The sequence below is a fragment of the Haemaphysalis longicornis genome, unplaced genomic scaffold (assembly GCF_048455015.1).
Source record: "Haemaphysalis longicornis isolate Haplotype H1 unplaced genomic scaffold, Haemaphysalis longicornis Haplotype H1 scaffold_1, whole genome shotgun sequence".
NCBI classification, from domain to species: Eukaryota; Metazoa; Arthropoda; class Arachnida; order Ixodida; family Ixodidae; genus Haemaphysalis; species Haemaphysalis longicornis.
This window is the reverse complement of record NW_027526203.1, coordinates 207845851-207864538: the sequence shown is the minus strand read 5'-3', so window position 1 is coordinate 207864538 and position 18688 is coordinate 207845851. Positions and strand designations below refer to the sequence as shown.

Sequence of the window (18688 nt, the reverse complement as noted above, 5' to 3'; positions counted from 1 at the left end):
TGCAATTCCACCTGAGGTGTGATTCCCACGCCAAATTATCTTTTTTTATGCATCACTAACCGGAGGCCGACGTGAGCGCATCTTCACTTTCCTCGCCGCCTCGGTAACGAAATACAGCGCGCTTATCAAACAAGCTCTTAATGTTCCACAGTAGATGAAGATTGTCCCTGCCCTGACCGGCACTTGCTAAACCTATGGGATACCTACTACATACTCGTGAACCGCTACAAATGTAATGAGAGGCGATTTGGAGACCTGAAGCGAGCCCGGCTCAAACATAAGAAATTAAGCGATATGAAAAAGAACTGTCTTTCTTGCGTTGGGCGGAATACTGCGACAGCTTCAATAAAAACACCTCTACTAAAAAGCTGTGGCACACATTTCGATCCCTTAACGGCAAGAAAAAGACTGGTATTGCCAAAATTGCTCTCGACATTGGGTGTTCTATCGAAACAATTGAACAAGAGAGGCGGCTTACAACTTCTTCCCCAACGCCAGCCTTACGCCTCCACCTACCCACCCTCGCGTAACGGTTACGGACGAGGACAATGAAGAATCACTGTTCACTATGGCGGAAATGGAGACTGCTCTCCACCAGGTTAACAAGCGTAGCGCTCCTGGTAAAGACGGTATCACTTGGACTATGCTTCAGAATTTAAACGAACAAAACAAACAACTCCTCCTCTAATTCCTCAACGATGTTTGGAAATCTGGCTCCATCCCTGCCTCCATGAAACACTCGGTTATACAACCTATCCCCAAACAAGGGAAACCTACAAACCACGTCCGTAACCTCCGACCAGTTTCTCTAACATCTACGATAGGTAAACTTCTTGAAAGGATGGCTGCTAATCGTCTCACTTACCACTTTGAACAAATGACCAACCACTTCCACCCTGGTCAGACTGGTTTCCGCCCCAACATGGGGACTCATGACAGTCTGTGGCTTCTAAGACGGCTCATCAATTCAGCTCGACCAGGCCCGCTATCAGGACAACCACATATTCTGGTGGCAGTTGATCTGCAGAAGGCCTTCGACACGGTGTTGCACGAAGCCATACTGGCCAAAATCAAGAACCATTATCTGGGCAAGAGGATGTACAACTACGTTGCCAGTTTTCTGGAAAATAGAACGTTAGAGATCCGAACGGGCAACGACCATTCGAAGACCTACTACAATGACCGCGGAGCACCACAAGGTTCCATAATATCACCCCTCCTATTCAATTTGGTGATGAGAAAGGTGGCAATTGACATACACAAAACCAGCGGTGCGCGCCTCACCGTCTATGCGGATGATATCACGCTGTGGACGGAGCGAGACCATTATCCTACCACCGAGGAGGCGTGCATAGACCTTCAAGCAGCACTTTTTGCCCTAGAAAACGCCATCCAGGTAGCAGGAATGCATCCCTCACCGGAAAAGTCCACTCTACTGCTTTTGGGTTGCAAAGAACAGGAAAGGCAAAAAGTCCATCTTTACCTTGAAAATCAAGAGATTCCGCTATCCTCGCAAGGTTGGATCCACCTACTCGGCGTTCCATCAGTAGGTCTTCGGATGGTCGTTGCCCGTTCGGATCTCTAACGTTCTATTTTCCAGAAAACTGGCAACGTAGTTGTACATCCTCTTGCCCAGATAATGGTTCTCGATTTTGGCCAGTATGGCTTCGTGCAACACCGTGTCGAAGGCCTTCTGCAGATCAACTGCCACCAGAATATGTGGTTGTCCTGATGGCAACGCCACAGAATGGCTCAAGCAGGTCCGACAGGGCTGGGATGCTACAGCCCACCTTATCCACAGAATCGACACGAAATTTGGTCGCGCAAGCACCGCCCTCATCCGGAACATCGGTAGAGCCATTCTAACTTCCCGGCTAACATATGGCGGGACCTGCTTCAACCTGACGCAAACCCAATTAAATAAAGTTCGAACTTTACACCACAAACTCCTTCGAGTCATCACCGGACTCCCTCGGCGCACCAAGCTAAATGCCTTGTATACTTTTGCATCGCTGCCACCAATTGAAGCAACACTGGAAGCAGCGCGCGACAACCATTCCTACCGTCGCGAACTCACCGTTCAGGGCCGTCATCTCATCGCCTACGATGAGACACGAACTTTTACACCTGGCCCATCAACAGACCCTTCTTTGACGCGAAACCCGCCTTGGCAATGGACACAACCGGTAAATCACAAACCAAGGTCGACAAAAGGGCGCAAAAGGCACAAGCATCAAAGAAACACCCTATCTCGCTTCCAGCACCTACTAGAACCAGGCATATATGCCATCTACACTGATGCCGCACTAGCATTTGACCGATTTACGTGCGGGATACACCACGTCAACGATCCGAGCTTGACAGAGTACAAGACGTTCTCTACGAATTCGGAAATCGACCCACTTACAGCAGAACTTAAAGCCATTCTACTGGCCACCGCCCTCCCGTCCATCAAGACAAAACACAATCCCTCTAAAGTCGTCATATATACTGACAATGCAGAGGCAATCCGCACAATGCACTCTCCAGATCCGCATGACTACATCTCCAATGCAATTAGACGAACCATCGACAACCTTGTCGAAATGAATGACACCACAATTCTTATAGAATGGACCCCCGGCCACCAGTCCAACCCAGGGAACGAAACGGCCCATCGCATGGCATCTGTGTCAATTCGTACCTCCCAGAACTCTCATGCGACGCCCGCCCCACTTCCCGAATCTGCCCTCAACAACCCCGTCGTTGAACGCCGTATCCGAAAAACGCCGTCACCTCAAGGAAACGACCCCAAGGCCAGACCCACCAGTTCCGGAGGACATCCCGCGAGGCCTCCAGGTCCTTCTACACAAGGCCCGCTCCGGCACAGCGGTCACTCCTGATGTCCGCGACCGATGGACCTGGTACCGGCGTTTCGGCAGAAAAAGACCAGATGGCTCTACACCTGTTCCCCCTCCTAGCCTTCCCTGCCCCTTGTGCAGGGCCGACCAACCCACCATACCCCACCTTCTCTGGGACTGTGCCGGACTCTCCGAGGAACAGCGTAGGTGTCTACCTCCTCACATCACTTCCCTTCAAGAATAGATAACGCCTTCGAGTGACGTGAAAGAGACTTTACTGACCCTGTGGGCATTTGCAGAACGTACAGGTCTAGTGAAAATGACCTAAATCAAGTGGTCCGTGTGCGGGGCGATCATGCGTTGTGATTGAACCCAATCCCCCCGCAGGTTTATTTCCCCTCCTCTTCCTCCCCTTCCCCTGCACGAGGCGTTCGACCTTTCCCTTCTAAATAAATGCATTCATTCATTCATTCATGCATCACTAACGAGATTTTAGGCCGATTGCAAGCTGTCTTTTGGACAAAATTTCAATTTGGACAAAATTTTGGACAAAATTTTGGACTGGCGGGAAACCCTCTTATGCTACCTTGGCATCAAGGCTACCAGAACCGAGGCCAAGGTAGCATAAGAGTGTTTCCCGCCAGTTACCTGCTTATGACAGCTGTAGACGTTCGCGTCACGCCCCGGGGGTTGAAAAGAAGGTCCCCTTCTCCCCGTGTAGTCGGAGTGGCGCTGGCTACCACCCTCAAGCGTCAGATACAGTTGAAGTAAATATAAATACCCCAGAAAGTGAAGGAGAGCACAGTCACCCAGATAGCCGAATTGGTAAGGCATTCGAGATCTAATCGAAAGGCGTGGGTTGGGTCCCCACTCTGGGCGCGTGTTTTTCTTTCTTTCTTTCTCACGTAGGTAATAAAAAAACAAAGAATGTAACGTCACTAACGGTAAAAAATAGTCTAACCATTCCCCTGTGCCTTCTTTGGCGTTGTAGACTGCCGGCATTTCTTTCTGTATTTCCTAAAGAGCCCCTCATTTCCAAACCCTATTATCGTGCGAAAGCTTAGCGAGGGCCTCGGTTCTGGCAGCTTTGATGCCAAGGTAGCATAAGAGGGTTTCCCGCCGGTTACCTGCTTATGACAGGCTGTAGACGTTCGCGTCACGCCCCGGGGGTTGAAAAGAAGGTCCCCTTCTCCCCGTGTAGTCGGAGTAGCGCTGGCTACCACCCTCAAGCGTCAGATACAGTTGAAGTAAATATAAATACCCCAGAAAGTGAAGGAGAGCACAGTCACCCAGATAGCCGAATTGGTAAGGCATTCGAGATCTAATCGAAAGGCGTGGGTTGGGTCCCCACTCTGGGCCCGTGTTTTTCTTTCTTTCTTTCTCACGTAGGTAATAAAAAAAACAAAGAATATAACGTCACTAACGGTAAAAAATAGTCTAACCATTCCCCTGTGCCTTCTTTGGCGTTGTAGACTGCCGGCATTTCTTTCTGTATTTCCTAACGAGCCCCTCATTTCCAAACCCTATTATCGTGCGAAAGCTAGAGAGGGCCTCGGTTCTGGCAGCTTTGATGCCAAGGTAGCATAAGAGGGTTTCCCGCCAGTTACCTGCTTATGACAGGCTGTAGACGTTCGCGTCACGCCCTGGGGGTTGAAAAGAAGGTCCCCTTCTCCCCGTGTAGTCGGAGTAGCGCTGGCTACCACTCTCAAGCGTCAGATACAGTTGAAGTAAATATAAATACCCCAGAAAGTGAAGGAGAGCACAGTCACCCAGATAGCCGAATTGGTAAGGCATTCGAGATCTAATCGAAAGGCGTGGGTTGGGTCCCCACTCTGGGCCCGTGTTTTTCTTTCTTTCTTTCTCACGTAGGTAATAAAAAAAACAAAGAATATAACGTCACTAACGGTAAAAAATAGTCTAACCATTCCCCTGTGCCTTCTTTGGCGTTGTAGACTGCCGGCATTTCTTTCTGTATTTCCTAACGAGCCCCTCATTTCCAAACCCTATTATCGTGCGAAAGCTAGAGAGGGCCTCGGTTCTGGCAGCTTTGATGCCAAGGTAGCATAAGAGGGTTTCCCGCCAGTTACCTGCTTATGACAGGCTGTAGACGTTCGCGTCACGCCCTGGGGGTTGAAAAGAAGGTCCCCTTCTCCCCGTGTAGTCGGAGTAGCGCTGGCTACCACTCTCAAGCGTCAGATACAGTTGAAGTAAATATAAATACCCCAGAAAGTGAAGGAGAGCACAGTCACCCAGATAGCCGAATTGGTAAGGCATTCGAGATCTAATCGAAAGGCGTGGGTTGGGTCCCCACTCTGGGCGCGTGTTTTTCTTTCTTTCTTTCTCACGTAGGTAATAAAAAAAACAAAGAAGGTAACGTCACTAACGGTAAAAAATTGTCTAACCATTCCCCTGTGCCTTCTTTGGCGTTGTAGACTGCCGGCATTTCTTTCTGTATGTATATATATATATATATATATATATATATATATATATATATATATATATATATATATATATATATATAGAGAGAGAGAGAGAGAGAGAGAGAGAGAGAATCAGGAAATGGGAAATGAGGGGCTCCGTGAAATAAGACAGAAAATAAGGGTTGGCAGTCAAGAAAACCTCGGAAAGCAAAGGGGAGGTGATGGTGGGTCATAGAAAGAGATGAAGAATTTTTTGAGTCGAAAAGAAAGTGGTGAAAAAATGCCCGCCTGGTGGGATCCGAACCCACGACCTCCAGAATACCGGTCTGGTGCGATAACCACTACGCTACCGGCGGGGCTGTTTCCCCAGCACTTTCTCGGGTATTTATGTTAAGATATTTTTGTTTCCTGCACTTGGGGGTGGTAGCCAGCGCCACTCGGACTACTCGGGGTGAAGGGGACCTTCTTTTTAACCCCCGGGCCGTGACTCGAGTGTCTACGACATGTCGAGAGTGGTCGACCAGCGTAGAACCCTCTTAAGCTCCCTTTGGCACCAAGACTGCCAGAACAGGGGCCCTCGCTAAGCATGTAGCGAATCAGAAAATGGGAAATGAGGGGCTCCGTGAAATAAGACAGAAAATGAGGGTTTGCAGTCAAGAAAACCTCGGAAAGCAAAGGGGAGGTGATGGTGGGTCATAGAAAGAGATGAAGAATTTTTTGAGTCGAAAAGAAAGTGGTGAAAAAATGCCCGCCGGGTGGGATTCGAACCCACGACCTCCGGAATACCGGTCTGGTGCGATAACCACTACGCTACCGGCGGGGCTGTTTCCCCAGCACTTCCTCGGGTATTTATGTTAAGATATTTTTGTTTCCTGCACTTGGGGGTGGTAGCCAGCGCCACTGGGACTACTCGGGGTGAAGGGGACCTTCTTTTTAACCGCCGGGCCGTGACTCGAGTGTCTACGACATGTCGAGAGTGGTCGACCAGCGTAGAACCCTCTTAAGCTCCCTTTGGCACCAAGACTGCCAGAACAGAGGCCCTCGCTAAGCATGTAGCGAATCAGAAAATGGGAAATGAGGGGTTCCGGGAAATAAGACAGAAAATAAGGGTTTTCACCACTTTCTTTTCGACTCAAAAAATTCTTCATCTCTTTCTATGACCCACCATCACCTCCCCTTTGCTTTCCGAAGTTTTCTTGACTGCCAACCCTTATTTTCTCTCTTATTTCACGGAGCCCCTCATTTCCCAGTTGCAGTCCTTATTGCCAGTGCTAAAAGGCAATCATACCTCATTCGGCACTATAAAACACTGTTAAAACGCCAAACAGCACTGGCAATAAGGACTGCAACTTTGATATGTGTACTTACGGAATCCCTCGTCCCGTACGTCTCTGTTCTACAAATGCATTACGAGGGTTCTGGCTTCAGCAGTCTGAAATGCCTTTGGCTATCCCCGACTTCCGACCACGTCTTACGTGCGGCCGCTGGGAAAAGACGTTCTACGTCTTCCCGCGGTGTTCGAGGGGCGGCGCTAGTTGACCGGGCTCTGAGCAGTCTTAAATACAAAACCCCGCGGTATAGTCGAGAGCGGGGTCGCCGCGGAACTAGCTCAATGGTAGAGCACCGCACGCGTTATGCGGAGGTTGTGGGTTCGATTCCCGCTTCCGGAAAAAACGGCGCATTTTTTCTCGACTTGAATTTTCTATTATTTATTCCTGCATAAAAAAAAGGCAGTCATACCTTATTCGGCACTATAAAATACTGTTAAAACGCCAAACAGCACTGCAATAAGGACTGCAACTTTGATATATATATATATATATATATATATATATATATATATATATATATATATACGGTCGAGTTCACTTACAACGATACCGTTTATTACAATATATCGGATATAACGATGAACAGCTATGGCACCGTCAACTTTTGTATTCTTTCTATGGTAAAAAAAAACCGCTTGTTACAATGCTACAGGGCCACGATGTCGGATATAACGATTTAATCCGGTTATAGTGTGCACCAAGAATGCAACAGTGATGACTCGAATGACGCGGTTGCGCAGCCTACTCTGGTAGTGTCTTCGTAGGAGGCCAAATGCGTGACACAGTCCCTCGGGGACTTTGTTTCCGCCAAGGACATTTACTTCAGCCAGGTGAAGCACCTATATGCTCTAAGAAAACATTTGCGCTAGCTTCACACGCGGCAAACAAAGGTGACCGACTGTGGCTTCTCCTCAAATTAGTAGTAGTACCACCTTGCTGGCATGCGAATAAAATGTTGTAAACTCTGTTCCGTATTTATATTGGGCAACCCGCTTATAACAATTATCGGTTATAAACATGTATAAACATGTATTTCTATATATATATATATATATATATATATATATATATATATATATATATATATAATATTAATATATATAGCGAATTAGAATAGGAAATGAGGGGCTCGTTGAAATTAAGACAGAAATAAGGGTTGGCAGTCAAGAAAATCTCGGAAAGCAAAGGGGAGGATATGGTATGTCATTGAAACAGATAAAGAATTGGAAAAGAAAGTGGAGGAAAGATGCCCGCCAGGTGGTATCCGAACCCACGACCTCCAGAATACCGGTCTGGTGCGATAACCACTACGCTACTTGCGGGGCTATTTTTCAGCTCCACTTTCTGAGGTATTTATGTCAATGTAATTTTTTCCGGTGCTTGGGGGTGGTAGCTAGCGCCACTTCGACTTCTCGGGGTGAAGGGGACCTTTTTTTCAAACCCGGGCCGTGACTGAAATGTCTGCGACATGTCGAGAGTGTTTGACCAGCGTTGAACCCTCTTAAGCTCCCTATGGCACCAAGACTGCCAGAACAGAGGCATTCGCTATGCATGTAGCGAATTAGAATAGGAAGTGAGGGGCTCGTTGAAAATAAGACAGAAATAAGGGTTGACAGTCAAGAAAACCTCGGAAAACAAAGGGAGGATATGGTATGTCATTGAAACATATAAAGAATTTGGAAAGAAAGAAAGTGGAAAAAAAGTTTTTCTCTCCACTTTCTTTCTTTCCAAATTCTGTTTCTGAATCCTGATGTACCCAACTGAAAGTTGGGTACATCTTTGAAAACCCAGATACGTAAAAGATGGCGGCGTGGAATAATGGACCATACAGGACAACGCACGCCAAGAAAAAGAACAGACAGCGCGTTGTTCTGTGTGTTGTTTTCTGCAAAAGCAAAAGTGGGCAATCTCTTTCGCATTGTTAATAACCAGGACCATCCAACGAAAGGGAGGAACGAGTGCAGTGTTAACCATGCGCAGCCTTTAGTTCGTTGTATAATTGGCATGGCTTACAGAATTCCGTTGTCATGTAAGTCCGTGTATGTGGGCCAGACAGGACGCTGTCTAAGTGTCCATCTCAGAGAGCACTTGGTACGATCACGAATTCAACGGGTGCAAATCTTCCTGTGCATCATAAAAAGTGTCGGTGTCACACTTTGTTTGACGAGACTATAGTGTGTCCCTCCTACCTGAACGTGTTATTTGTGCGCTTTCCAATTTTCAGTGGCTTTATGCCCTGCCATATACTATTGGTCCCATACGCAGCTTCTTCCATTCACCTTCAATGTACACTTTACTGACAGTTGGTTCTGGTGCCTCCTCATAAAGAGCCCAAAATACCGCGTAACCTTCACATCCCCTCGGGCGATCTGATTCTGCCGCCGTCATTTCGTCTATCCTTTCGCTCTCCCTGTTCCGTCTTTTTTGGCTTACGGTATCACGCCTTTTTTTTCCTTTGACCGCGATATCCTGACGTTCTCTGTACAGAAGCGAAGTTTCCCATTCATCTCCACCAACGCAACTTAACTGCCCGAAGACCTAAAACTCTGATGCGTGCACACGACATACTCGCGAGATTAACGCTATCAAACACACGCATACTTACGATCGAGGCACTGCACCTCACACATCCAAGACTGCGCTTTGGGGAGTACACGCCACCGGTTCGATCAAACTTAAGCAATGTTATGTGCTCCTACACAAAAAGGAACAACAACGAAACGCTTGAAACTGCAGCCGGAGTGTGTGGGGACAGAGCATCGTAATTTGAATTAAGTGTGTGCTGCATACGTGAACGAGAAACAGGGACTGGGAAAAGACAAACCACAGGCACGTTGGCTACACGAAGTGGGTGTTGGTTTGCGCGCCAATGTCTGGTATGTCTTTTAAAGCAAAGCCTTCTACCTCTACCCCCCAAGGGTTCTTTCGCGACCGTTGGTGTCACCAGAAAACTCCCGCGAAGAAATAAAAGAATCCCCCGCACCGCCAAGAACCGAACCTGGAACTAACAGACCAACAAAGCAAGAGCCCGTCGTCTTACCGATTAAGCTACGAACCCACGCGGAGTGGGGGAAGACAAGTGGTGCACTCACCAAGCACATCTAGGGGTATAACCCCTGCGTTCTTGCTAAATGTCATGCGAAAGCGATTAAAGGAAGCTCACACCAACCCATGGCATCTCACTTCTAGTACGCCAATGGGCCTGTGGCTTCCAGTGTTAGCTCCTTAGCTCCTTGTCGTCCCCCATCACGCCAATCGATACCTCAATGAACGCATTCAAATACTCCTTGATGGCCAGGCCATCACTTAAAGCCCCAGCATCAAGATCCTGGGCCTCCATCTTCAGGCCAACACCAAGAGTGACGTATCTTTGCAGCGCCTCAAACACACAATCAATAAATCATACACATGATCACCAAGAAGCGAGGCCTCAAGGAATCCCATACCGTTCGATTAGTTCAAGCTTTTGCACTCTCGAGAATCACCTACGTCAACCCCGTGTCTTCTTCTCGGCAAGGAGGACGTAAACATGCCTTATATAATGATTAGAAAGGTGGTCGGGCAAGCCATTTGTCTTCCAATGAGTGCGTCCACAGAGACCCTGCTTAGAACGGGGCTCTACAACACGGTGGAAGAGCTGATATAAGCCATCTTTCTAACCAGAAGGTCCGACTCAGAACTCCGGTGGGTAACCGCATGCTGCACCAGATTGGCTGGAAAGCCCAGAATGTCGCCGCTTGACGTACTCCCAGACTCTTGGCGACTAAAACTAGATATGTTCCCTTTGTTAAGAAATATGAATTCCTCATATGACGAGGGTCACCGAAAACCACGGGCTTAAGCGCTAAACACCACCCTCGGTGGTGATCATGCAGTTATCTACCCAGACGCCTCCAAACATCGAGGGCAGCACTACGCGATCATCGTGGCTACTTTCAGAACCAACCTCCTTGCTTGTGCCTCACTCAAGACCGAAGACATGACGACAGCAGAAGAGGCAGCCATCGCCTTGGCTCTCAGTCAACCATGGGTTCGTAAAGTAGTCACCACTTCCCAACAAGCCTACCGGAATTACCTGTCGAGTTTGGTGTCCCGACCCGCACTGCGTGTGCTAAAAACCACTCCCCAAATGGTTCCATTCAGCTCATCTAGATGCCCGCTCATGCTTCCATGGAAGGCAACGAATACGTCCACCAAGCCGTACTTTTAGCCCCCCTGCTATGAAGCTGCATGATGACGGTCTCCCGCTTGTCTCGTTCAGGGACGTAACCCAGCATTATCGCCTTCTGAGACCGACCCTACCTTCGCCTCACCCTGACCTTTCCATAGAACAACCTACCCTATGGCTCATACAATCCGGCTCATTCCCACACCCGACGCGTCTTCACTTAATGCACCCAAATCGCTACGACGCTGAATGTAAACTTTGCTCAGAAGTAGGAAAACTCTGCCACATAATCGGGGTGTGCTACTTTAGCCCTGAGCACCCTCCTCTCTTTCCGTTAACTACCAAACAAGAGCCATGGGCGATGCTGCTGTCCAGCCCCTCTCTGCCTACCCAACTTCAGCTGATAGAGAGAGCACACGTGGCGCGGACTCAATATGGGCTACAGTGAAGGAGGAACCACTCCCCTGGACCCCACTCTGGGCCATTGAGGAATCTGAATAGAAGTATTTCCTCCTTCTGCCTCTCCTACCCCTCCTCCTGATTCTGCTCCGTCTCTGCCGCTGATCTCGACGCCTCCGTTCGCGACGGCAGAGACGGAGAAGTGAGATCGTCTAATACCGAGTTTGAGCTTTAATTTCGTGAAAGCCGTTTCCACCCATGTGCTATACCAATACAACTCAACCAACCACCGTTCATGCTTCATGCATTAATTTAATCTTACCAAGAATATCTGTTTGAAGGAGTAGAGGGTAAGGGTATGCAAAGTGAATTTCACTTCTCTCTGGTTTCAATATTTGTAGAGCGAAGTGAGTGAATTATGTGACGTCGCATTAGTAAGCATTGTGGGGGCCGTTCACAGCTTTGCTTTCCAGACACATTCACAGAGTGGATTGGCGTTAATTTTTTTTGCACTGTCTCTGTTCCTCGTCCAAGTATGCAGCGCACGCTAAATTTGAATTTAAGATTATACAGTGAAATCTCGATATAACGAACTTTGGGGGACCGCGGAAAATTGCTCGTTATTCTGAAAGGTCGTTGTAGCGAACATCGCAAAATTTAAGACAACAAACAACATTTCAATGCCTGAAAGACCTACTTGTAGAGCTGTGCATCCTTGAAGTCATTTTTCAGAAAAAATGCACAAGTGATCATGAAACAATGTACGCTTATTTAATGTACTTGGCAATTTTTTCTGGTACGTGCAGCCCAAGCTTCCTAGCACGAAGGACTCTAACTCTTCCATATTCCTGTCGACTAACTCCTTGGCCGCGCGGTTATCCCTGGAAATGTGCGATTTCAGTACGCTGTCCAGCACATCCGCAGTCGTCACGTGCAGGTCGCAGTCGATCGAGTGCTGCGGTGGTACCCTCCGAGGCATCGTCGTTAATGCGTCCTCACTGCCTTCTTGATCCTGAACGCTCATGCTCTGAACATTATCCTCTGTGGTCAGCTCCACTGATGTCTATGAGGATCCAGAAAGCAACCCGAGCCGCGGCAGAACGTAGAAAAACTCGAGGTATGGCGCGAATAGCGCGGCCGCGGCTTTGAGGACGGAGGAGGCCACCCATGCTTCATTTTTTCCCTTCTCCTCACGTTATTTTTTCTTTCTCGCATCGGCTCACGCATTCCGCGGAGCAAGTTGCAAGACGTCCTCTTCTGCGCTGCGCTTTGCCGGGTTGTCTGCTAGCATACGGCTCCGGTTGCCGCGATTGCTTATCGGAAATCTAACAATCTCCGGCATTGAAAATATGAGATCGTTATACTGAGGCTTTGTTAACATGGTACGGAACTGAATAAAACGATCGTTATTTTGAAAAGTTCGCTATTTTGAAGTACGTATTAGTGAAAAAATTTTACATTAAAGCTATGAGCAGTCGGCGTGGAATTTCTTAAATGCTCGTTAATCTGAAAAGTTCGTTAATGTGGTGTTCGTTGTACCGAGATTTGACTGTACACAAATCGTTAACTTCAATATACTATCGGAAAAGAGAATGACAGCTAGGAGGCCGAGGCGGCCACGCAAACAAGAATTCACGCAGCTTTAGGTACACAGTACAGTGGTACAACAAACTACAACAAACATAAAATAACGACGTTACTGACCTTGCTGGGAAAATGAGCGCATAGATTCCCTCTTTTCCGCTCTTCCGTGTCTGTGAAAGCAAACGCCGGAGACCGGCATGGCTGATCTACGCTGAGCTCAGGCTGCAAGTCTCTCTTGAAATGTCGTAGTAGTATGTAGGTATGTAAGACACCAAATCGGATAGGGAGATGGTACCAATACTAGCATTCGCGCTATATTCACACATTTGCAGCTTCATTTGGTAGCGGTCAACACAAACTGACACGCTGAGTACTGACAGCGCAAAATCGCAAATCATTCACAACCCAGGGAAATGCTGCGCCTACTTCGGTGTTGTCCCTAGGTGCTGAAAAACAAGTCCAGTGACGTCACGTTTTAGTCACGTGACCCAAGTATTTCTTTCCTCCTTCTAGCCGCTCCGAGTCCGGCCGTGAACGGCACATGGCTATAGTGAACATTGCCTCCCAGATTCCCTCGCACGCGTTTTGCTCCGGCTGTCGCAATCTCCGCGCGCCCCAGCCAAATCTTGTAAGCGTGCTGGTTCCCCCAGGTTCCGCCAGGTGGCAGTGCGCCCCTATGCATCGAATGCGCATCGTTCAGACCGTTAGGCCGCTGTTTATGCTGCATTTCGCGGCATATCAACGCTGAAGATTTTGTGGTCTTGGCACGAGTGTATTTGGGAGTTTATTTCCGCATTTCTGCTCGGCTCCTGCCGAAGATGCTGACACAGTCCTTCATTAGAAGAGGCCAGAGCTCGCCACCTTCGATGCATAGGCCTGCGCCCAAGGAGTACTTCCGTCCTTGCAGGTCGACCTCACCCCCCCCCCCCTCGATCTTCATTAAACGATAAAGGGACCCCACCACCGCTCCCGTGCGCTCTTCCGCGAAGCGGAAGCCAGCATCTAACTGTAATATACATTTTATGCCCATGAGGCATGCAATCGCATTTCGAAAAGCGCAATCTGTCGTTGCTGGCCGATTCTAGAGTGAACGTACACAATTAACCCCCGAGTACCCCACGTACGGCCCCAAATGTGCAGCCCTGCTTTTCCACAGAAATGCAAATTGGCGGAGTTAATATAACTGATCGCTAGAAAGTGCAGATAAAGATGACTAGTCGAACGTAATTTAGAAAAAAAATTACAGAAACTACAAAAAAATTAACGCCAATCCACTCTGTGAATGTGTCTGGAAAGCAAAGCTGTGAACGGCCCCCACAATGCTTACTAATGCGACGTCACATAATTCACTCACTTCGCTCTACAAATATTGAAACCAGAGAGAAGTGAAATTCACTTTGCATACCCTTACCCTCTACTCCTTCAAACAGATATTCTTGGTAAGATTAAATTAATGCATGAAGCATGAACGGTGGTTGGTTGAGTTGTATTGGTATAGCACATGGGTGGAAACGGCTTTCACGAAATTAAAGCTCAAACTCGGTATTAGACGATCTCACTTCTCCGTCTCTGCCGTCGCGAACGGAGGCGTCGAGATCAGCGGCAGAGACGGAGCAGGATCAGGAGGAGGGGTAGGAGAGGTAGAAGGAGGAAATACTTCTATTCAGATTCCTCAATGGCCCAGAGTGGGGTCCAGGGGAGTGGTTCCTCCTTCACTGTAGCCCATATTGAGTCCGCGCCACGTGTGCTCTCTCTATCAGCTGAAGTTGGGTAGGCAGAGAGGGGCTGGACAGCAGCATCTCCCATGGCTCTTGTTCGGTAGTTAACGGAAAGAGAGGAGGGTGCTCAGGGCTAAAGTAGCACACCCCGATTATGTGGCAGAGTTTTCCTACTTCTGAGCAAAGTTTACATTCAGCGTCGTAGCGATTCGGGTGCATTAAGTGAAGACGCGTCGGGTGTGGGAATGAGCCGGATTGTATGAGCCATAGGGTAGGTTGTTCTATGGAAAGGTCAGGGTGAGGCGAAGGTAGGGTCTGTCTCAGAAGGCGATAATGCTGGGTTACGTCCCTGAACGAGACAAGCGGGAGACCGTCATCATGCAGCTTCATAGCAGGGGGGGCTAAAAGTACGGCTTGGTGGGCGTATTCGTTGCCTTCCATGAAAGCATGAGCGGGCATCTAGATGAGCTGAATGGAACCATTTGGGGAGTGGTTTTTAGCACACGCAGTGCGGGTCGGGACACCAAACTCGACAGGTAATTCCGGTAGGCTTGTTGGGAAGTGGTGACTACTTTACGAACCCATGGTTGACTGAGAGCCAAGGCGATGGCTGCCTCTTCTGCTGCCGTCATGTCTTCGGTCTTGAGTGAGGCACAAGCAAGGAGGTTGGTTCTGAAAGTAGCCACGATGATCGCGTAGTGCTGCCTTAGATGTTTGGAGGCGTCTGGGTAGATAACTGCATGATCACCACCGAGGGTGGTGTTTAGCGCGTAAGCCCGTGCTTTTCAGTGACCCTCGTCATATGAGGAATTCATATTTCTAAACAAAGGGAACATATCTAGTTTTAGTCGACAAGAGTCTGGGAGTACGTCAAGCGGCGACATTCTGGGCTTTCCAGCCAATCTGGTGCAGCATGCGGTTACCCACCGCAGTTCTGAGTCGGACCTTCTGGTTAGAAAGATGGCTTATATCAGCTCTTCCACCGTGTTGTAAAGCCCCGTTCTAAGCAGGGTCTCTGTGGACGCACTCATTGGAAGACCAATGGCTTGCCCAACCACCTTTCTAATCATTATATAAGGCATGTTTACGTACTCCTTGCCGAGAAGAAGACACGGGGTTGGCGTAAGTGATTCTCGAGAGTACAAAAGCTTGAACTAATCGAACGGTATGGGATTCCTTGAGGTCTCGCTTCTTGGTAGCAACTCGCCTGATCATGTGTATGATTTATTGATTGTGTGTTTGAGGCGCTGCAAAGATACGTCACTCTTGGTGTTGGCCTGAAGATGGAGGCCCAGGATCTTGATGCTGGGGCTTTAAGTGATGGCCTGGCCATCAAGGAGTATTTGAATGTGTCCATTGAGGTATCGATTGGCGTGAGGGGGGACGACAAGTAGCTAAGATTTTTACGTGAACACTGGAAGCCACAGGCCCATTGGCGTACTAGAAGTGAGATGCCATGAGTTGGTGTGAGCTTCCTTTAATCGCTTTCGCGTGACATTTAGCAAGAACGCAGGGGTTATACCCCTAGATGTGCTTGGTGAGTGCACGACTTGTCTTCCCCGACTCCGCGTGGGTTCGTAGCTTAATCGGTAGGACGACGGGCTCTTGCTTTGTTGCTCTGTTAGTTCCAGGTTCGATTCCTTGTGGTGCAGGAGATTCTTTTATTTCTTCGTGGGAGTTTTCTGGTGACACCAACGGTCGCGAAGGAACCCTTGGGGGGTAGAGGTAGAAAGCTTTTCTTTAAAAAAGGCAGTGGTTTTAGCAGCGATTCCGCCCAGCGGCTGCCTGGACTGCTCCGATGTGATGGCCTTTCTTGGTCAGCACGCCCTTATGTAGCCGTTCATGCCGTGACGTCCGTGTCTCTCAGGCTACGCAGGCGCTGTCGTCGCTCGGATGCCGATTTCCCTGCCGCCGGCACGTTTCCCATGCTACGATGAGGCTGCCATGACTGTTCAAATGCTGCGCCGCTGAAGTTTCCGGCTGCGAAAAAAATCGCGTCAATCCACCCTGTGAATGTGGTTGGAAAGCAAAGCTGTAAACGGCACCCACAATGTTTAGCCATGCGACGTCACTTAAATTCACTCACGTCGCTCTACAAATAGGGAAACCAGAGAAGTGAAATGCACTTAACCAAAGCCTTTATTACTTCATAGAAATATTCTTGGTCAGGTTAAATCAAGGTATGATGCGTGAACGGTGGTTGGTTGAGTTGTATTCGGGTAGCACATGAGTGGTAACTCTTTTTATAAAATTAAAGGAAGCTCAAACCCGGTGTTGGACGATCTCACTTCTCCGTCTGCGCCGCCGCGGACGGAGGCGAGGAGATCGGCCGCAAAAACAGAATGGGAGGAGGAGGAGGAAATACTTCTATTCAGATTTTCGAATTGCCCAGTGTGCGGCCCAGGGGAGTAGTTCCTACTTCACTGGAGCCCATATGCAGTCCGCGCTGCCTGTGCCCTGGCCACCAGCTGAAGCAGGGTAGGCAGAGGGGGGCTGTAGAGCAGCAGCCCCCCTTTTGTTGGGTATTTGAAGGAAAGAGAGGAGGGTGCTCAGGGCTAAAGTCGCACACCCCGCTTTTGTGGCGGATTTTTCCTACTTCTTATCAAAATTTACATTCAGCGTCGTAGTGATTCGGGTACAATAAGTCATAAGTGAAGATGCGTCGGGTGTGGGAATGCGCCCGATTGTATGAGCCGTAGGGTAGTTTGTTGTTCTCTGGGAAGGTCAGGGTAAGGTGAAGGTAGGGTCTGTCTCTGAAGGCGATAATGCAGGGTTTTGTCCCTGAACAAGACAACCGGGTGACTGTCCTCGTGCAGCTCCATAGCACGGGGGCAAAGCGCACGCTTGTTGGTGGGCGTATTCATTGCCCTCCATGGAAGAGTGAGCGGGTGTCCAGATAGCTGAATGGAACCATTTGGGGAGTGGTTTTTCAGCAGACGCAGTGCCGGTCGGGAAATCCAACCCGACTGGTAATTCTGGTAGGCTTGTTGGGAATCGGGAAACCTTCCGAACACCTGCTTGAGTGAGAGCCAAAGCGATGGTTACCTTTGCTGCTGCCGTCATGTCTTCGGTCTTGAGTGAGGCACACGCAAGGAGGTTGGTTCTGGAGGTAGCCACAAGATGGCGTACTGCTGATCTCGGTGTTGGGAGGCGTCTGTGTCGATAACTGTAGGATCACCACCGAGGGTGGTGTTGAGCGCTTGAGCCCGTGCTTTTCGGCGGCCCCCGTTGTGTGCGGGGTTCATATTTATAAGCAAAGGGAGAATCTTTAGTTCTTGTCGCCAAGAGTCCCATCAAGCGGGGTGACATTCTGTGGGGCCCAGCCAACCTGGTGAAGGATGCGGCGACCCGCCGCAGTTCTGCTCAGTCGAAGCTTCTGGTTAGAAAGATGCCTCTCTATTAGCTCTTCCACCGAGTTGTGGAGCCCCGAGATAAGCAGATTTTTTGTTGACCTGAGAAGACCAATGGGCTGCTCGATCGCCTTTTTAAACATTATATAAATCATCTTTATGTCCTCCTTGCAGAGAAGACAGGGGCTGACGTTAGTGATTCTCGAGAGGACAAAAGCTTGACTTAATCGAAAGGTATCGGATTCCTTGAGGCCTCGCTTCTTGGTGGCAACTCTCCTGATCATGTGTATGATTTTATTGATACTGTGTTTGAGGCGCTGCAAGGATACGTCACTCCTGGTGCTGGCTTGGAGATGTAGGCCCAGGATTTTGTTGCTGGGGCTTGGAGTGATGGCCTGGCCATCAAGGAGTATTTGAATGTGTTACTTGGTGTGCCATTTGGCGTGAGGGCGGACGACAAAGCGCTGTGATTTTTTGCGTGAACACTGGAGGCCACAGGGTTTAGCACATTGGCATACTAGAAGTGAGATGCCATGTGTTACTGCTGGCTTCCTTAAATGTTTGTAACTTCTAGCACACGCGCAAGGCTCGCACAGAGCTGCTAGACGTGCCGTGGGCGGAGTGCACTGCGGCGCGAGAAATTGCGTGACTCTATCACGTGGCGTTAGGCGAGAATGCAAGGGGTAAACCCGAAGATGTGCTGGTGAGTGCACCACCGGTTTCCCCGTTTCCGCGTGGGCTGGTAGCTAAATCGGTAAGACGATGGGCTCTCGCTTTGTTGCTCTATTAGTTCCGGGTTCGATTCCTGGTGGTGCCAGTAAGTTCTTTTATTTGTTCGCGGGAGTTTTCTGATGACACCAACGGTCGCGAAAGAA

At 48.9% G+C, this 18688-nt stretch overlaps 1 non-coding gene and 1 pseudogene across 1 annotated transcript; both read right to left on the bottom strand.

Annotated features, from left to right (window-relative positions):
• Positions 1-1543: 1543 nt before the first annotated feature.
• LOC144156955 (uncharacterized) overlaps positions 1544-18688 on the bottom strand; it is a 28557-nt pseudogene continuing 11412 nt past the window's right edge.
• Positions 6011-6083, bottom strand: Trnat-ggu (transfer RNA threonine (anticodon GGU)). Its single transcript has one exon. It is a non-coding gene; the product is annotated as a tRNA-Thr (tRNA).